The sequence below is a fragment of the Piliocolobus tephrosceles genome, chromosome 10, assembly GCF_002776525.5.
Source record: "Piliocolobus tephrosceles isolate RC106 chromosome 10, ASM277652v3, whole genome shotgun sequence".
NCBI classification, from domain to species: Eukaryota; Metazoa; Chordata; class Mammalia; order Primates; family Cercopithecidae; genus Piliocolobus; species Piliocolobus tephrosceles.
In genome coordinates this window covers 126347966-126366378 of record NC_045443.1, presented here as the reverse complement: position 1 = coordinate 126366378, position 18413 = coordinate 126347966, and the positions used below count along the sequence as shown (strand labels likewise).

Sequence of the window (18413 nt, the reverse complement as noted above, 5' to 3'; positions counted from 1 at the left end):
TTCTCACCATGAAATGTAAAGTATTTGAGATGACGAATATGCTACTTAGCTTGACTTAATCATTGTATTAAGAACACATTTATTTATACATCATATCACTTAGTACCGCATAAATATATACAATTATAATCTGTCAATTTACAATAAAATAAAAAATTAAAAAAGAAAACAGAAAAGAAGGCCGGGCACGGTGGCCCATGCCTGTAATCCCAACACTTTGGGAGGCTGAGGAGGGCGGATCACTTGAGATCAGGAGTTTGAGACCAGCCTGGCCAACATAGTGAAACCCTGTCTCTACTAAAAACACAAAAAAACTAGCCAGGCATGGTTGTGCACACCTGTAATCCCAGCTACTCGGGAGGCTGAGGCAGGAGAATCCCTTGAACCTGGGAAGCAGAGGTTACAGTGAGCTGAGATCGCACCACTAAACTCCAGTAAAAAAATGAAAACAGAAAAGAAACCCAATTTTTAAAAAGCAATTTATAAGGCTTTATTTTTTACCATAAAATCAATTTTGCCTATCTTCCTAGGCCACCAGGTTTCTTCTGGTTATTATTTGCTTGATTTGTCTTTTTCTCTCTTTTACTTTTAGCCTTTCTGAAGCCTACTGTATCCTGGATGTTTTAGATGATTTGTAAAAATAAACACTTACAATGATTTTCTTTTAGAATGTTTTCTCTATAATTCATCATTCTTTTGCTGGAACTTTTAACACATTCATGTGAGTTACAATGGATGTTTTACTTGGATTTATTTCTACCATATTATTTGTGCCATCTATTTGTCCATCCTCTTTTCTTTTCATTTTGCTTTTTTTAAATCTCATTTTCGCCTTCTTTGCCTATTAGTTTCATACTCAGCTTTTCTAGAGCTATGGACAGCAGTTATGATCCTATTTTGTAGATGAGAAAACCAAGGCTTGCCATGGTTGCGGCTCATCCAAGATGGAGAGGTAAAGTGAGAACTGCCAGTAAGAGTCGGTTCAAGATCGGACTGGACAGTTTCAGCCATGTTGCTGATACTAGGATTATGGCCTTGGCTGAGGTCGTCCTTCCTGCCATGTGACTGTTCGAGTCATTTGCATTCCTGTGGGCAGGTGGGCAGGGGAAAGGCAGCTGCTGAGAGAGGCCACTGTCCAGCAACTGTGGCATGCCCGTGGCAAGGGGCCAGTGGCAGTCCGGAACCTCTCCTCAAGTGGCTCTGCCTGCATTTCCTCATCCCATCCCCCAGGGGCCACTCGGAAAGGTTGCCTCTTTCCAAGTCTAGGCAGGGAACAGATGGTCCACACAAACCTGGAACTTGAGGACTGCTGATCGAAGGGGCAGGTAGGGTTAAGGGAAAACAGTGTGAGCGGGGAAAGCATGCCAGGGCTTAGAGGTAGGCAGTGAGTTGGTCTGCATCCTCCAAACTCATGTCTTCCTGGAACCTCAGACTGTGAGCTTGTTTGGAAACAGAGTCCTTGCAGCCCAGGGGCCTCTTCTCAACAGTTGCCTCTGAATCTAGGGCTATTGTTGGAAAATGTTTAAATAATATCTCCTTTTCAGCTCTGGAAAAATCCTTAAATGATGTACAAGTTCCTCTCTGATGTGCCTGGTTATCTTCCCTGTGCATCTTCTGTGGTTTTCCCACTGGTCACTCCACCCAGCCACTGGCCTCCCTGCTGGTTCCTGAACATGCCAGGCACACACCTGCCCCAGGGCCTTTGCACGTGCTGTTCTCTTTGCCTGAAGGCTCCTCCCCTACTTGTTTGCCTGATTTGTTCTTCATGTCCTTCAGCTCTTTAATACAGTGGATCTCAACCCGGGCAATCGTGTCCCCCAGGGGACATTTGGGCATCTCTGGGCATCTTGGTTGTAACAAATGGGAGGATAGATCTGCAGCCGGTATCTAGGGGATGGAGGGTAGGAGGCTGCTCAACGTCTTACAGTGTCTAGGCCAGTCCCCCACAACAAAGAATTAACCCACCCCAGATGTCAATAGCACCGAGGCTAAGAATCCCTGCCTTGCTCAGATGTCAACTTCTCAAATATTCTTTCTCTGCCATTTCCTTTTTTTGTGTCTTTTTTTGTGACAGAGTCTTGCTCTGTCACCCAGGTTGGAGTGCAATGGCACCATCTCGGCTTACTGCAACCTCCGCTTCTCGGGTTTAAGCGATTCCCCTGCCTCAGCCTCCCGGGTAGCTGGGACTATAGGCATGCACTACCATGCCCAGCTAATTTTTGTACTTTTTAAAGCAGAGATGAGGTTTCACCATGTTGGCCAGGCTGGTCTCGAACCCTTGACCTCAAGTAATCCACCCACCTTGGCCTCCCAAAGTGCTGGGATTACAGGCATGAGTTACCATGTCCAGCCTGACATTTCCATTTTAAATGGCAACTCCCCCGAACCTCCCTTCCCTCTTCCTTGCTTCCTGTCTCTAGATTGCTTACTGCCATCTGATGCACTGCAGATTTTACCTGCTCGCTTCGGTTATTATGTGTTCTCCCTCATGAGAACCTAAACTCTAGGATGGCAGAGATTTTTGTCTGTTTTGTTTACTGTTGTATCCCTAGGGCCTAACACCTGACACACAGTGGATACTCAATAAATAATAAATACGTGCTGAAGAATGAATGAATGAATCAGAGCTTGCAAACTGGTGGCCTCCCATCACATTTGGCCTACACAGTATTGTTGTCTTTTTCAACAGAGATGGGGTCTTGCTCTGCTGTCCAGGCTGGAGTGCATTGGTGCAATCATAGCTCACTACAACTTCAAACTCCTGGGCTCAAGCAATCCTCTTGTCTCAGCCTTCCAAGTAGCTGGGACTGCAGGCATGCACCACCATGCCCAGCTAATTAAAAAATATTTTTGTTTTAGAGATGGGGTCTTTCTATGTTTCCCAGGTTGGTCTCCAACTAAAGGGCTTAAGAAATTCTCCCTCCTTTGCTTCCCCAGTCTATGGAGCATTAAATGGCCAGAGCTGGTCTCAGCATCAGTGGGGTAGAATGTTGCCAAGGTAACCACCACGTGTGGCCTTGGCAGGGAAAGGTGCTCAGGTACCTGGGTCACTGAACACTCCCTATGCTCAGGGGACACTCAGGGGTACCTGCTCACCCAGTGCCCCCAACACTACCTACCTATCACACACACACGCACACATGCACACACACGCACACATGCATGCACACATACACGCATGCACACACACATGCACACACACAGGAAGAGATGAACTTTTATCAGTGATTGCTTACTTTATAACAACAGCAAACATTCATTGACTGGCCACAGTTATCCAGGCACCATTCTAAGAGGCTCACATGGGTCATCTCTCTGAGTCCACGCTATAAACACAGGAGGGCACTATGATATTTATCGTATCCATAGTGCAAATGAGAAAACCAAGGCGTGGACAGGTGATGTACCTTGCCCACGATCCCACAGCTGGTATTCATAAGTCAGGATTTAAACACAGCCAGCCAACCCTAGAGGTCTGCTCTCAGCCATGATTCTGAGCTGGCTCTGCACTCAGGGAGGCCTGCCTTCTCCTCCATCATGGACAGGGTCTATTTCCTCTCCCCATTGATGTTGGGGCTTTGGCCAGGAAAATATCAGCAGAAGTGACAACCATGCTTGGACCAGTCCAAGCTTGGACTCAGGAAATGTGTACTTCTGCTAGGCTTTGGAACTTGACCATTAATAGCTACTTCCTCCAAACCCATAAGCAAGAATAAATTGCAATCGTCTTGAACAACTAAACACTGGAGTTGTCTGTTACACAGACTTGCTGACAGACTCATTCTGCTAAGAGATGTGGACAATCCTGACTGTAACTTTCAAGGGCTTTTACACGGTTTCCCCTCTCTTCCTTACCTCTCATTCACCTTTTCATCTTATTCTATTTTCTCTCCTGTTTAGGCAGAGGACACTGGCAAAGTTGAAAAGAAAGCAGGCATTGGCAGAGCCCTGATCCCGGATTTAGGAGGCTTCCCAGGATGTGGGAAGGCTCCTGTCAGAGATTCTTGTCCTGGAGGGGCCACCGTTTCAGGACATTCACCAGGACCTGACTTTGGGACACTAGTTTAGAATCCCTTTCCTCTCGTCGCCTGCGCCTGTTCTCACCCCAGGGAACTTCTGGCTGATCTGGCATCTCCTGTGCAATATGCCCTTCCCCTGCAGCGGCCAGAGCTGAAGTTTTACATTTTAAGGAGGTCTCTGGTGCAATTTCAGCAGTTCTCTCATTACTAAAGTGCATTATAGCTACTTCTTTGACATCAGTGAAAGAGAAGGAAAAAGAAAAAGGCAGAGAAAAGTCAGGGCTAAGCAATATTTCTGAGACTATGTCTATGCTCTTCCCCTCCCTTTTACATCTTGCCCGGTGAAATGATGGCCAAACAGAATTCAAATGGCCAGGCAGAAATCTGTTCTGTGATAAATCACACTTTATCCAGCTGACAATGCACAATGCTGCCAAGACTTGGGCACATCTCTCGTCGTTCTCGGCTCGGGACTGCTGTCCATGCGGGGGGTTGGCAGCGCTAATGGGCTGCCTGGCCTGGCTTGGGGAGGAGGAAGGGGAGATGGCTGGTTGCCCACCCCACTTGGGCCGAGGAGACAGGCAGGACTGAGGGTCAGGGCAGTAGGGACCAGAGAAAGGCACACTTTCTGACAATAGCACATGCTTCCTTGTAGGATCCAAATGTTGTGGTTAGGAACACAGGCTTCCATCTGTGTTGTGCTAGAGTCTGCCCTGCTCTAGGATTCATTTTCCTCATCTATGAAACAAGGATTCTTTCAACCAATACTTTCTGTGCCCCTACTATGTGCTAGGTGTTTCTAGGCATGGAGATACAGCAATGAGTGGGAGAGACAGGATTTCATTTAGAGAGTGGGAATAGATGATAACAAGTAAAAAGAAAATAATTGTGAGCAATAAATGCTACAATAAAAATAAAATAAGAAAACATGACTGAGAATGGTGCAGAGACCTCTCTCGTGAGGTGACGTTTAGGCCGTAGATATGGGGGAAGAGAGTTCCAGGAAAAGATTCAATTAAGACGCGCCAACATTTTTATTATTTATTTATTTATTTATTTATTTATTTATTTATTTTGAGACAGAGTTTTGCTCTTGTTGCCCAGGCTGGAGTGCAACGGCACACTCTTGGCTCACTGCAACCTCCGCCTCCCGGGTTCAAGAGATTCTCCTGGCTCAGCCTCCCAAGTAGCTAGGACGACGGGTATCCACCACCATGCCTGGCTAATATTTTGTATTTAGGAGAGACGGGGTTTCGCCATGTTAGTCGGGCTGGTCTCGAACTCCTGACCTCAGGTGATCCACCCACCTTGGTCTCCCAAAGGGCTGGGATTACAGGCATGAGCCACCACGCCTGGTGACCAACATTTATTAAGTGTCTGCTGTATGCTAGTTTCCGTTCTAAGAGTTTATATGTGTAGATTCCTTTCATCTTCACACAAACCATTTTACAGGTGAGGAAACCAAAGAACAGAGAAATCAAATAACTGGTCCAAGGTCTCACAGTGAACAGGAGTCAGAGCTGGATTTGAAAGCAAACATCTTGGTCCAGAAAAGCCTCACTTAACCTCTCACTTAAACTGTGTGAGGGCCTGGAGGGAGGAGTAATTGTGGCCTGTTCTAGAAAGAGAAAGAAGGTTGGCAGTACAAGGTCAGAGAAGTAGGCGGAGCGTGTCATACCAGGAGAGAGCAGCAGGTTTACCAGGAGAATTAAATAAGAAAGCCTAGGAGTAGGGGAATTAGCCCAGTGCCCGCAAATAGCAGGGACACATTGAAAGCCTGTGGCCAGGTAGAAACCTCAGGCCTGGCAGATGGGAATCTGTAGAGGGCCGGGCAGACGGAACGTATTAGCCCCAGAAGGGTGTTTACAAGGGGGTTGGAAGAGGAGAGCGGGGAGAGGCTTCCAGGATGACAGCCTTAATCAGATCTGACCGCAGCACGCATGCAGTTTCTCTCCCGCAGCTCCTGCCCCAGGTCACCCTCTGTACCATCTACCTTCTTTCTCCTTAATAAGGCACTCAAGATCCTAAAGCCCTAAAACACAGAAGCGGACGCACAGGGAGGACGGCCATGTGAAGATGCAGGCAGAGAATGCGGTGATGCGTCTACAAACCAAGGAAGGAATGCCCCGTTCCAGACGCTGGAAGCAGCAAGGTGTCCGCCAGGAGCTGTTCCTTAGAGGCCTTGGAGGAGGCGTGGCCCTGTCCGCACCTTGACTCCAGACTTCTGGCCTCCAGAGCTGTGAGAAAGTAAGTATCTGTTGTTTAAGTCACCAGTCTGTGGCACTGTGTTGTGGCAGCCCTGGGAAACTGTGACAGGGTGTGGACACACCACTCCCACCTGGGGCGGGCGATGCACTGTTTCAATAGCGTTACATGTCTGATATTTTCTTCCCGCATCCGTTTTCTGATTTGGAGTCATTCTTCTGAAGCTTCCTACACACAGACAGTGTTAACGGCCACGCCAGCGGTGCTGGGGCCTCTCACAGTCAATACAGGACCAACGTCTTCCTAGGAGAACCAACAGCCGGCACCTTGCTGGAAGACACCCAGAGAGTACCCCATTCTCCCATTCCTCTCCGCCCTTGGCTAGATCGGGAGGCGTTGCTTGGAAAACCCATTTATGGGTGAGGCTGACATGGGCTATTTCCCTAACCCAGGCCATATTAGAAATGGAGTGGAGGTGCTAGAACAGCGAACAATCGGGTGGCAAAGAATAAGGGGGTGGAGGAGAGGAAACCCCACTGTCATCCCAAGGAGCTTCCTGTGGCCGCAGCCCTAGTTTCTCTGGGGGTCTTCCCTTGCCCCACTCCAGTTTGGGAGTTTGGCTGAAGCTCCGCCTCCAACCAGAAGAGTGAAATCATGTGACCATGGCCTAAGCCAATCAGAGCTTCTCATTCCCAGCCACAGCGATTGGCTCAGGGGTTAGCAGAGGACCTAAGCGGGAGCAATCAGAGGAGACCTCAGGATTTTGATTCGGGCCAGGCCAGGCGAAAGGTACATCTCTTTTCTGCTAGATTTCTACCTGTAAAGATACCATCTGGGCCGGGCGTGGTGGCTTACACCTGTAATCCCAGCACTTTGGGAGGCCAAGGCGGGTGGATCACTTGAGGTCAGGAGTTCGAGACCAGCCTGGCCAACATGGTGAAACTCTGTCTCTACTAAAAATAAAATAATAATAATAAAAAAAATAGCCAGGCGTGGTAGTGCTCACCTGTAGTCCCAGTTACTCAGGAGGCTGAGGCAGGAGAATCACTTGAACCCAGGAGACTGAGGTTGCAGTGAGCCAAGATCATGCCACTGCACTCCAGCCTGGGAGATAGGGTGAGAATCTGTCTCAAAAAAAAAAAAAAAAAAAAAAAAAGATACAGTCTAGTAGCTGTCTGCATCCATGGCAGGACAGGACAACTTGTCTGAGACACTGATCAGCATGGAGAATGCTGAGCCAAGTGATGGAAAGTCAGAAATAACACAAAAATACTGATTACTTCATTTGAGCCCCTGGATCCAGCTATCCCAGAAGCCAGGAAATCTCTTACTGTTCAGATATAGGAACCCCTAGATGTTTTCCCCCTTAATTCAGTTTGGGTCTGTTAACCAAAATCATCCTCTCAGATATAAGGGGTAATTTTGTTGACTATCTTCCCCAGCCCAGACCCATCAGTGCCACTCTTTCCACCAGCCTCTCAGCAAGGAGGACAAGAAGAGGAACATAAAAAAGGTATAAAAATGAGAAACACGCTGGGCACAGTGGCTCATGCCTGTAATCCCAGCACTTTGGGAGGCTAAGACAGGCAGATCACTTGAGGTCAGGAGTTTGAGACCAGCCTGGCCAACATGGTGAAACCTCATCTCTACTAAAAATGCAAAGAATTAGCTGGGCATGGTGATGCATGCCTGTAATCCCAGCTACTCAGGAGACTGCTTGAACCTGGGAGGTGGATGTTGCAGTGAGCTGAGATTGTGCCACTGCACTCCAATCTGGGTGACAGAGTGAGACTCTGTCTCAAAAAAAAAAAAAAAAAAAAAAAAGGGAAAAGAAAAAGAAAACCATATAAAAAGTTGTCATTAGGCCCACAAAGCCTGGTCATGATTAATCCTCTAAGAGGAAGCCAAGTACTGTAAGAAGACAATTGAAAGCACACTGAGCAAGCAGCCTGGCTGAGTTTCAACTCAGATACATACACATTTGCTATTGAATATTTTTGCTGCCCAGCATTCTCTTATTCTATTTTCTGCAACCATTTAAAAACGATTTCCAGGGGACCCTGCCCACATCCCCATGGCCGGTCTATGTGTTGAGGTCTTGGCCTCAGCCACACAGTTAAGTGGTGTCCATCACGCTCCCCTGGCCGCAGGATTGGTTCAGGGATGGTCACATGGCTCAGCCTGACTCAGTGACAGAAAGCCCCAGGATTTCTGATTGAGTGACGGCAGTGTCTCATTTCTGCGGGACTTGAACCTGGGGAGGTGTGGATCTAGAGCCTCCAGGGGCCTCCATCTCGGGCGGAGAAGGCATCTGCACAGTTGAAAGCAGAGCTGAGAGGTGCAGAGAAATTGATTTGTGAATCCGCCTGTGCCTGAAGCCAACACCACCCTAGACCTTTTATTGAAAAGACGGTTTCTTCCTTTACTTATTAAGCCAATTTGAGGGTCTGAATTGTTCAATTACTGCACTCTCCTTGATAAAGATATGATGGGTTGGCATAAAATGCTGTTGAGACCAAACCCTGGTTCTCAAATTCATTTTAGCAGAGGGGTCAAAGTGGGACAGGAATGATAGGATCTGGCAGGAGAAAAAACAAGCACAGAATAACTGGTTTCCAGAGCTACATCTTCCCGAGGGAAACCCGATAACCCAGGTCTCAATCTCGACTCTATCCCGTGCTTCATGAACCTGACCAGAAACTTTTCATCAATGCAGAGACCAGCCGCAAGGTCCCTGGGACTTAAAAACCTCTCTTTCCATTCAAGCACACTCACATGGAGCCCTATTTGGCCCAAGTAAAATCTGACTCACCAACAAATGGTCTTATCTTCCATAAAAGTCTTTTATGAGAACAGGATACTATTTGTGGCTTACATTGGAGGGTCAGAACAACCTGATCTTTTTTGGCCAGTTCTAGAGTTCTAGGCCAAAAAAGTTTGTCCATCAGCCTCTCCTAGGAATGAATGTGTGGCATAGCTCCTACCAGTCAAAGGTTTTGATTCTGTGCTTCCCATCGAACTTTCTGTGATGATGGAAATGTCCTATGTGTGTGCTGTCCAGTGCAGTAGACACTAGCCACATGTGACTACTGAGCACCTGAGAGGTGGCTAAAGTGACTGAGCTGAAATTTTCACTTTTTTCAATTCTAACTAATTTAAATAGCCACAAACGGTTAGTAGCTGCCATACTGGGCCGCACAGCTATAGGTAAATCTTAATCTGTGAGGACAGCATATTCCCATGCTTGCCTGAGCCTGCTGGGAATCTGAGGCCACATGGGCCTGGTGATCAGGCAGACCTGAGTTCAAATCTAGGCTCTGCTACTAACCAGCTGTGCGGCCTTGGGCCAGTCACTCAGCTTCTCTGGGCCTGAATTTTCACATTTGTAAAATGGGACTTAAGTAGTACCCACCTCATACTTTCTAGAGTGATCTACTTAAACCACAAACAAGAATATCCTGCAGTGTCATATTGCTCTGGGAGTAAAACAAAATTCTGAACAGACTCCAAGGCCTTGGACAACCTGGTCCTGCCTATTTCATCCATCTTAATGTTTTCTCTTCCTCTTCTTACTCTTCATCCTCCTTCATCCTGGCTGTTCTTTTGTTCCTTGGACACAGAAAGCCTGTTTATACCCCAGGGCCTTTGCACTTGATGTTCTGTCTGCTTGGACAGCTCTTTTCTAAGCTCTTGGCATTTAGATCTCAGCGCAAATGCTACCTCCCCCGAGAAGCTTCCATGATGGTTGACCATGAACTAGCCCTTTGAATTCTCTCCTTATCCCATTACCCTCTTGGTTTTCCCCATAGTGTCTACAATATTTGAAATGAACTTGCTTTTATGTTTGTTTACTTCTATACTTTCTATCTCTGCTATTACAGATAAATTTGTGAAAGTGGGGTTCTCGCGCAGTTGGTTCATGACTGCATCCCCAGAGCATGGTACGTGCTCAGTAAGTATCTGTGAAAAGAATGAGAAAATCATAGCTTTGATGAAAGAATCATGACTGTAAAGACTATGGCTGCAAAGCAGGATGTTAGTGGGTGTCATGTCCATAAAGGCCCCAAATGTGCTTACAGGGCTTTGCCTGGCCACTTGTGCTCCTATGAACCACCAAGAGAAGAATGTTCTCAAGGTGCTGCTGCCTTTTGCCACCAAAATGAGACACATAGAACCAACCCAAACCCTAAACAAACCTGGATCCCAGCCCACACAACTGGCACGCTGAGGCAGGGCTGCTCTACTTAACCCAGGGGCCCCTGAGGGAGAAACCAATGCTTCCTGTTGTAAGTTACTGAGATGTCAGGTTCTTTTGTTATGCAGCATTATCACAGCAATAGCTGCCTAATGCAAGTCTAGCCTCCCAGTGATTAAATAAAGACCCAAGTCCACTAGCCAATACAGTGTGGAGAACTCTCTGCTTTGAACAGCTTTCAGCTCTCAGCAGAGCTTAGTGAATATTGCAGCTGCCATGACCCCCATTACTAGTGCCACCTGACAATTATTGAGGACTATGTGCCAGGTGTGTCACACACCTTTTCATTTTCAATCTTTGAGTAGCATCTATGCAATATGACTCTTAGGATCTCCATATCTGAGATAAGGACACTGAGGCTCAGAGAAGCTGACTTCCCCAAGATCACTCAGAAGGTAAGTGACAGAAAGACATAACAGGAGTCTGTCTGAGGCCAAAGGCAGTGGCCCTTTCTTCCAGGTTAAGTCACCACACTAGGCACTTTAATGGCAATGAGTGTCCTCCCACAGGAGACTGGAGACCCTGTGGTGTTTGCTCAACCTAGGGCAGGACTTCTCAACCTTAGCATGATTGACATTTGGGGTCAGATAATTCTTTGTTGTGAGGGCTGTCCTGGAATTGCAGGATGTATAGCAACATCCTTAACTTCTAACCACTAGATGCCAGTAGCCTCTGCCGCAGGTGTGACAACCAGAAATGTCTGCAGACATTGCTAGATATTCTTAGGGGGGTTCAACCATCCCACAGAGAACCACTGATCTAGGGCGGCCTGGGTAGGAGGAAGAGCTGACACAAAGGTATCGTCCTGCATGCTTGAGATGGATGACTGCGTTCAGACTCACAGCAGCCTTCTGGGGTACGCCTGGGTCTTTCCCTACTTTGCAGATGAAAGAACTGAGGCTTAAAGAAGAACTTCTCTGTGGCAGAGTTCAAGCTCTTAAACATGCCATTTAAACTGCACTTTGAATCACAGATGGAGGGAAGCGGGCGCTGGAAGAGTCCTTCAAGGAAGGAGCGTCCTCGCTTTACAGCAGGGACCCCAAGTCCACAAAGGGGCCATGGTAGGGCAATGTCGCCCAGCTTGGCTTGGAGCCCGGGACTTCTGGATTCCAGGAATTTCTTTGTTCTCTTTAATTTTCTTTTATCTGAGAATCAAATGGCTCTTGAGGATAAAGACCTTCCAGGGGTTCTTCCAAAGCCTCTCAGTCATGACAAGTACAAATAGAAAACTCTCTTCTGGCCACCCTGCTGCTTAGGGAGGGATGCCACCTGAAAGCAGAAATGCATCCTGTAGATGCCCTAACATCTTGGGGCTGTTGCCAAAGGACTTCACGCTCTCAGGGACTCGGAGCCTGCAAAATCAATAGTAGGTTCAGCACAGAGAAAGTTTAGTGCTGACGGGAGCCCGAGCTCGGGGCAACTATCAGGCTGTTGGCTGAGCAAGGTTGCTCTCCATGTGCCGGAGCTAATGCAGGCACCTTTGGTCATTGCGGAAAAGCCAGGCCTGCTCGTTACCCAAATGCATTATTTTTAGCTCTGCACTGGGATCCATTAGCTGGAATCGTGCCCTGGAGGTCAGACGGGCTGCACTGGAAATTCAATAGATGAACTTTCTCTAATGATGCTTTAAATCTCAGCATCCCCACCGTGTCCTGGGCAGTGCCTAGCAACCCATGGCTGCAGGAGTCTTGGGGAAGGCACATGCAGGGCTGAGGACCAGGGTGGGCACCCAGGGAGCACAGGGTGGGGTATCGTGTGTCAGTGTCATTAGGGTGAGGGGACATACATAGGGTGCTTTCCAAATAGGAGGTACAGCCAGGTCCAGGCACTAATAATCATTATTCTCCTTGCTAACTGACTCCAGTGTCCCCTCCTTGAGGACCACCCCATCCCCAGTAGCCCCCACCCAAGCCCCTCTCCAGCACAGTGTCCTATTCATGGCGCCCATCATCTCCGCAAGATTCTCATGCATTTTCTTATTATCTGCTTCTCTCCATCACTAGCATGCTGCTTCCTTGAGGGCAGGGACCGCTTTTGTTCTACTGATTGCTGTGTCCCCGATACCAGAATGGTACCTGGAAAATGGCCAGCACATCTGTGTTTAATAGCTTGTCATGTGACCTGTGAAAAACATGGGCTGGATATTGCTAAATCTGTGACACCACACTAAGAAAACCACTGCCAGGTAATCTGTGCCACGTCATCAACTGCAAGCAAGACACACCTTTATGTCAAAGATGTTTTAAAGCTTGGAACCCATAGATGAGAACCTCTATGATGGACACTTGGGCATTGCAAGTGCTTGTCTGTATTGCATGTTTTTCTTCCTATTATTGTTCCTGGGGTTATTGTTGGGCAAGTCATGGCCCTTGGCCCTTCTCCAGGTGCTGCTCCTTCACCTCTTGAATGTGAATCAACCAAGAGGCTGACATCCAGGGTTCTCTCCCATTCAGATGTTATGACTCTTATTAACCTGCACATCGCAGACCAGACTCCTCACCCCTTATCATTCTTTCACACTGCACACTGGCCTGGCTTCATTTTCCAAGTGCTCCAAGGCAGGGATATTCATGATGCATTGCAAGGTGAGAGAAGGAACAGGCAGAAATGCATAAGGATATGGCTCTATTTCTGTAAGACAAACCAAGACTGAAAAGCCCTTATATGTGTGTGTTGCATTGTGTAGACACATGTGTGGGCGTGTGTATGTGTGTGTATAGATTTGCCAATAAGACAGTTTGTGGTTAACAAAAACAGTATGTAAGATATCTTAGTCTTAAAATATTATCTCTATATGTGGGTATATGTGTGTAAGAAATGATTACCAAAATGTTTACAATGATTTTCTAAGGGCGATAGGAGTAAAGGTAGTTCTTTCTTTCTTAGAGTTTTCTGGAGCAATTATTATTGTAGACAAATTATATACATTACTTACATAATCAGAAAAAATACCCACCAAATTATTTCAAGGTGATTAAAAAGCCTACAAAAATAAATGAAACAAAATATGTATGTATATCATCACTTATATAGCTATCCTTGCTGGGAATGCAAATTTGAATCTAAATGAATATCAGGAAATCTCAAATGAGGAATATTTTATTTAAAAAGTAAAAACAAGGACTGTATTTCTCAAGAGTATTCTGTGTCTTAAAAGACAGGGCAATGCTAAGGACCTGCATTGTAGCATGATTCATAAATGGAGGAAACATTTAAAAAGTGGAAACAACCCAACTGGGTGAATGGATGAACACGATCTGGTATATCCATACAGTGGAATATTATTCTGCAATGAAAGAAACAAACTACTGCCCCATGCTACCATGTAGACGAGTTTCAAACACATAACGCTAAGTGGAGAAAGTGGACACAAAAGACCGTGTATGGTATGACGCCATTCACGAGAAATGCCCACAGCAGGCAAATCTATAGAGACAGAAACCAGCTTAGTGACTGCCGGGAGCCGGGGATGGGAATGGGGACTGACTGTGACAAAAATGTTCTAAAATCAGATCATGGTGATGGTTGCCAAACTTAGCATAATTTACTAAAAATCGCCGAATTGTACATTTGCAATGAGTCGCATCCGATTCTTATATTTTTAAGCAACGCTGTGCATATCACACAAAATATACTTGTAAGCCTCCAGTCTTAATCCCTGATCTACCTAATCAGAGGATTACATGAGATGACCAGAGTTGACTCTGAGTTATTAAGCCCTTACTATATGCTGGCTACTAGGTCATGTTCTCTGCTGCATTTATAAAAACTGATTAATCCTCATGCTGACCTTCTGAATTAGGAACTATGCTTATCCTCATTTTACTAAGAAGGAGACTGAGTACTGGAGGGAACGCTATATGATTCACCCAAGGCTGCATAGCTTGAATGTGGCAAAGCCATGGGGCATTCTTTGGGAGGCATTCTCCATGATACACTTGCATTTCAGCACATTGTACAAACAGAGCCTAGACTGTTTGTGTTCTGAAAGGTCTTTCAAAGGTGTTTGATATAGTGAACAGTCTTGGAAGACAGACAGTGCCTTCTTCCGGAGCAAAGGGCAGGCATGCTTGAGGTCCAGTATGATAAAGGCATTGTCTCTCTGGGGAGGTCAGGCAGGCTTCCTGCCTGTCTTGTCAGGTTGGCCTGCTTTAACAGAATACCGTAAGTCAGGTGGCTTAAATGACACACATTTATTTCTTACAGTTCCAAGGACTGGGAAGTCTGAGATCAGGATGCCAGAATGGTTGGGTTTTGCTGAGAGCCCTTTTGGTTTGCAGACTGCTGTCTTCTTGCTATATCACCACATAGTAGAGAGACAGCAAGCTCTGGTCTCTTTTCCTCTTCTTATAAGTGTACTACTGCCTGCATAGGGCTCCACCCTCATGGAAGCCTAATTACCTCCTAACGGCCCTACCTCTAATACCATTGCATTGGGTGTTAAGGGCTTCCACATATGAATTCAGTGTGGGACACAAACATACAGCCCATTATACCACCCATGATAAAAGATGCACGTTCTCGAAGGCCAGGATTCCTCCCCTGAAACCCGATCCACTACATGTGCAAGTGTCACTGGCCCCTCTGCATAACCCGGTGGGAACTGAAGCCCAGGCAACTGGTGCAGAAAGATGCTGATACAGTGGCTGTCCTTTGTCTCTGACCCCGGGGTCTTGTGTCTTCCGCCAGCATCCACAAAACTGTGACAGTTTGATTTGCCAGTTTACACTAGGGTGCCATCTCAGAGCCTTCAGAATTCTCGACAGAACTCTGAACTGCCTAAATCCAAAACCTCATGGGCCTACTGCAGACGAGGCACTGATTAAATGTCAATTCCCTCCCCTCTTCTCTCCATGGCATTCTGAGCTGCACCCAACTAGCACTGCATGCATCATTGATCTCTCCAGACCCAAGGCCACAAGCCAAGCCTGGTCCTACGGACCGTGCTCATGTACACTGAGCCTGCCTGCTCCGATGTCCTCACCCTGCTGACTCAAGATTTCACATTGCTTTGTCAACAGCCAAGGGTATCAACTCTGGATTCATTTCAGGAGGCAATTTTCTGTTTGAACACATTTATTTCCCTAAAGATACTGATTATAATTCCTGGAGATATTAGTAATGGACTCCATGTCAAAATTGTTTTAAGAGTAGCTAAGGATTGCTGTGTATACAGCTGCGATAAATTTTGGGTTGTTCCCCTCTTGGTTTTTGTAGGCTGAAAGATAGGTTCTTTACCTCTAGAAAAGTTATCAGTGCTGGAGGTGTCCTATCAACACGTTACATTCATCAAGGGTTCTGGCTTTTAGGGGACTTGCAAATCAGTGACAAAGGTCAATGACCAACAAGGACCTGTGCTGTCCACTGTGGGAGCCACAAGCCACACATGGCTATGAAGCACTGGAAATGGGGCTAGTTTCGATTTCAGTGTGCTGTTAGTATAAAACACACACCAGATTTCAAAGACTTAGTGTTAAAAAAAAAGTAAAATATTTCATTATTAATGTTCATATTGATTACATGTAGGAATGGTAATGTTTTAATATAATGGGTTAGACACAACGCATTACTACAATTAAATTCAACTTTTCTTAAAACTTTTTTTGAACATGGCTATTAGAAAATTAAACATTTCATATGTGGCTCAGGCTGGGCACGGTGGCTCATGCCTGTAATCCCAGCACTTTGGGAGGCCGAGGTGGGTGGATCACGAGGTCAGGAGATCGAGTTCACGGTGAAACCACATCTCCACTAAAAATTCAAAAAATTAGCCAGGAGTGGTGGCAGGCGCCTGTAGTCCCAGCTACTTGGGAGGCTGAGGCAGGAGAATGGCATGAACTTGGAAGCTGGAGCTTGCAGTGAGCCCAGATCGCACCACTGCACTCCAGCCTGGGTGACAGTGAGGCTTTGTCTCAAAAAAAAAAAAATCATATGTGGCTCATATTGTGTTTTCATTGGACAGTGTGGTTTAGAACTTCATCCCCCTTTTCCTCTTCCTCCCATTGGTCCTGTGGTCTTTCTGTTAAAGCACTGTGGATTCAAGGCCACCACCAGCCCATACTTTTGGGTAAATTAGGGAAAAAGCCCTTCCTTGAGATAGTACCTCCAACAGCCAGAGGAATCATCATAATATACAGACATTGCTGGAATGCTTACTGCCACCTACTGGAATGCTGTCATGGTTGAGTGTGTGCATCACTGTGTGATGGAAGCGTTGAACGCAGTGGACAGTCTAGTACAGTGGTCTGTTGCTTGTTCTGAGAGTGGGGTTTGGGGAGAAATATTTTTCCATGTCATTTTTCCACCTCAACAGTTTGTAAACTTCTCTTCTAGTCAGACATGGAATTTTAAACACCAGAGAAAAGGCTGATTGCTAATCTGTCAGACTTGATTTGAGGGAAACAAAAATCACTACCTGCATGCTTTTTTTGATATTTGTTTTTTCCTGGATGTGTTTCCAGGGATTACAGAAAAATACAGAGAGAGACGAAATGCTTCATTTCTGGCTTGGTAAAGCCCTCACACTGCCTTATTCTTTAAGCAAGCATTGTGGTGTAGCATCATGACTGATCATGGGAAACACCAAGAATTGCAGTTCTTCCTCCGAAAAACTTAAGACTGAAAAGCACACATTACTTTAGGCAAACCTTGTCTGGAAAGAGCAAAATGCTGGATATTTTAGACTTTCTAAGCCATATGGTTTCTGTCAACTACTCAATTCTCCTGTGGTAGCCCCCAAAGCAGCTACAGGCAAAATGGAAGTGAATTTGAGTGGCTGTGTCCCAATAAAACTTTATCTACGAAATAGGCAGTGACTAGGTTTGGCCCATGGCTCATGGTTTGCCAACCCCTACTCTAGAAGAGTCCTTTTAAACAGTTACTCCATGGGCCAACCCACAACACACATGTATTTTGTTTTTTAATTTTTGGCCATTAAAAACATTATAATTTGTTGCTAACTTTGAAAAACAAGGTTGTTGTTGTTGTTGTTGTTTTTACCAGAAGTCTAGATTTTCCATTGTTTTGAAGATATAAAATACTGAAATTCCACTACCTCACGACCACAACTGGTTATAGCAATTTCCTTGCTGGGAAAGACAAAGAGCAGCATCTTGGCTGCCCTTCTAGAACAGGCAGATCCAATTTACCACTTCACTGACCGAAGTCACCTGCTTAGCTACAGTAGGCACTCAGGGTTTGACCCATAGTCCAAAGCACCACTGATGGTTCACCAAGGGATGAGTGGGGAAAGAGAATGTGGTACATAAACACAATGGAAGACTGTTCAACCTTAAAAAAATAAAGAAACCCTATTACTCGTTAGAATATGAATGAACCTACAGGACATCCTGTTAAGTGAAGTAGGCCGGGCACAGAAAGACAAATACTGCATGATGTCACGTACATGTGGAATCTAGTGAAGTTGAAATGATAGGAGCTGAGATAGAATGGCACTTACCAGGGGCTGGGTAAGCGGACAGTTGTGCAGATATTGGTCAAAAGATACACAATATCAGTTGGACAGGAGAAGGAATATGTTCAAGAACTTTTTTGGTACAATATGTTGAATTTAGTTACTAATGATATATTCTTTTTTTTTTTTTTTTTGAGACAGAGTCTCACTCTGTCGCCCAGGCTGGAGTGTAGTGGCCGGATCTCAGCTCACTGCAACCTCTGCCTCCTGGGTTCAAGTGATTCTCCTGCCTCAGCCTCCCAAGTAGCTGGGACTACAGGCACCCGCCACCTCGCCTGGCTAGTTTTTTGTATTTTTTTAGTAGAGACGGGGTTTCACTGTGTTCGCCAGGATGGTCTTGATCTCCTGACCTTGTGATCTACCTGCCCGTCTTGGCCTCCCAAAGTGCTGGGATTACAGGCTTGAGCCACCGTGCCCAGCCTCTTTTTTTTTTTTTTTTTTTGAGATAGAGTCTCGCTCT

The 18413-nt window shown here is 46.0% G+C and overlaps 1 protein-coding gene across 1 annotated transcript in view; it reads right to left on the bottom strand.

Annotated features, from left to right (window-relative positions):
- TMEM132C (transmembrane protein 132C) overlaps positions 1–18413 on the bottom strand; it is a 431835-nt gene that overhangs the window by 18321 nt on the left and 395101 nt on the right. The gene's annotated exons all lie outside the window — the stretch shown is intronic.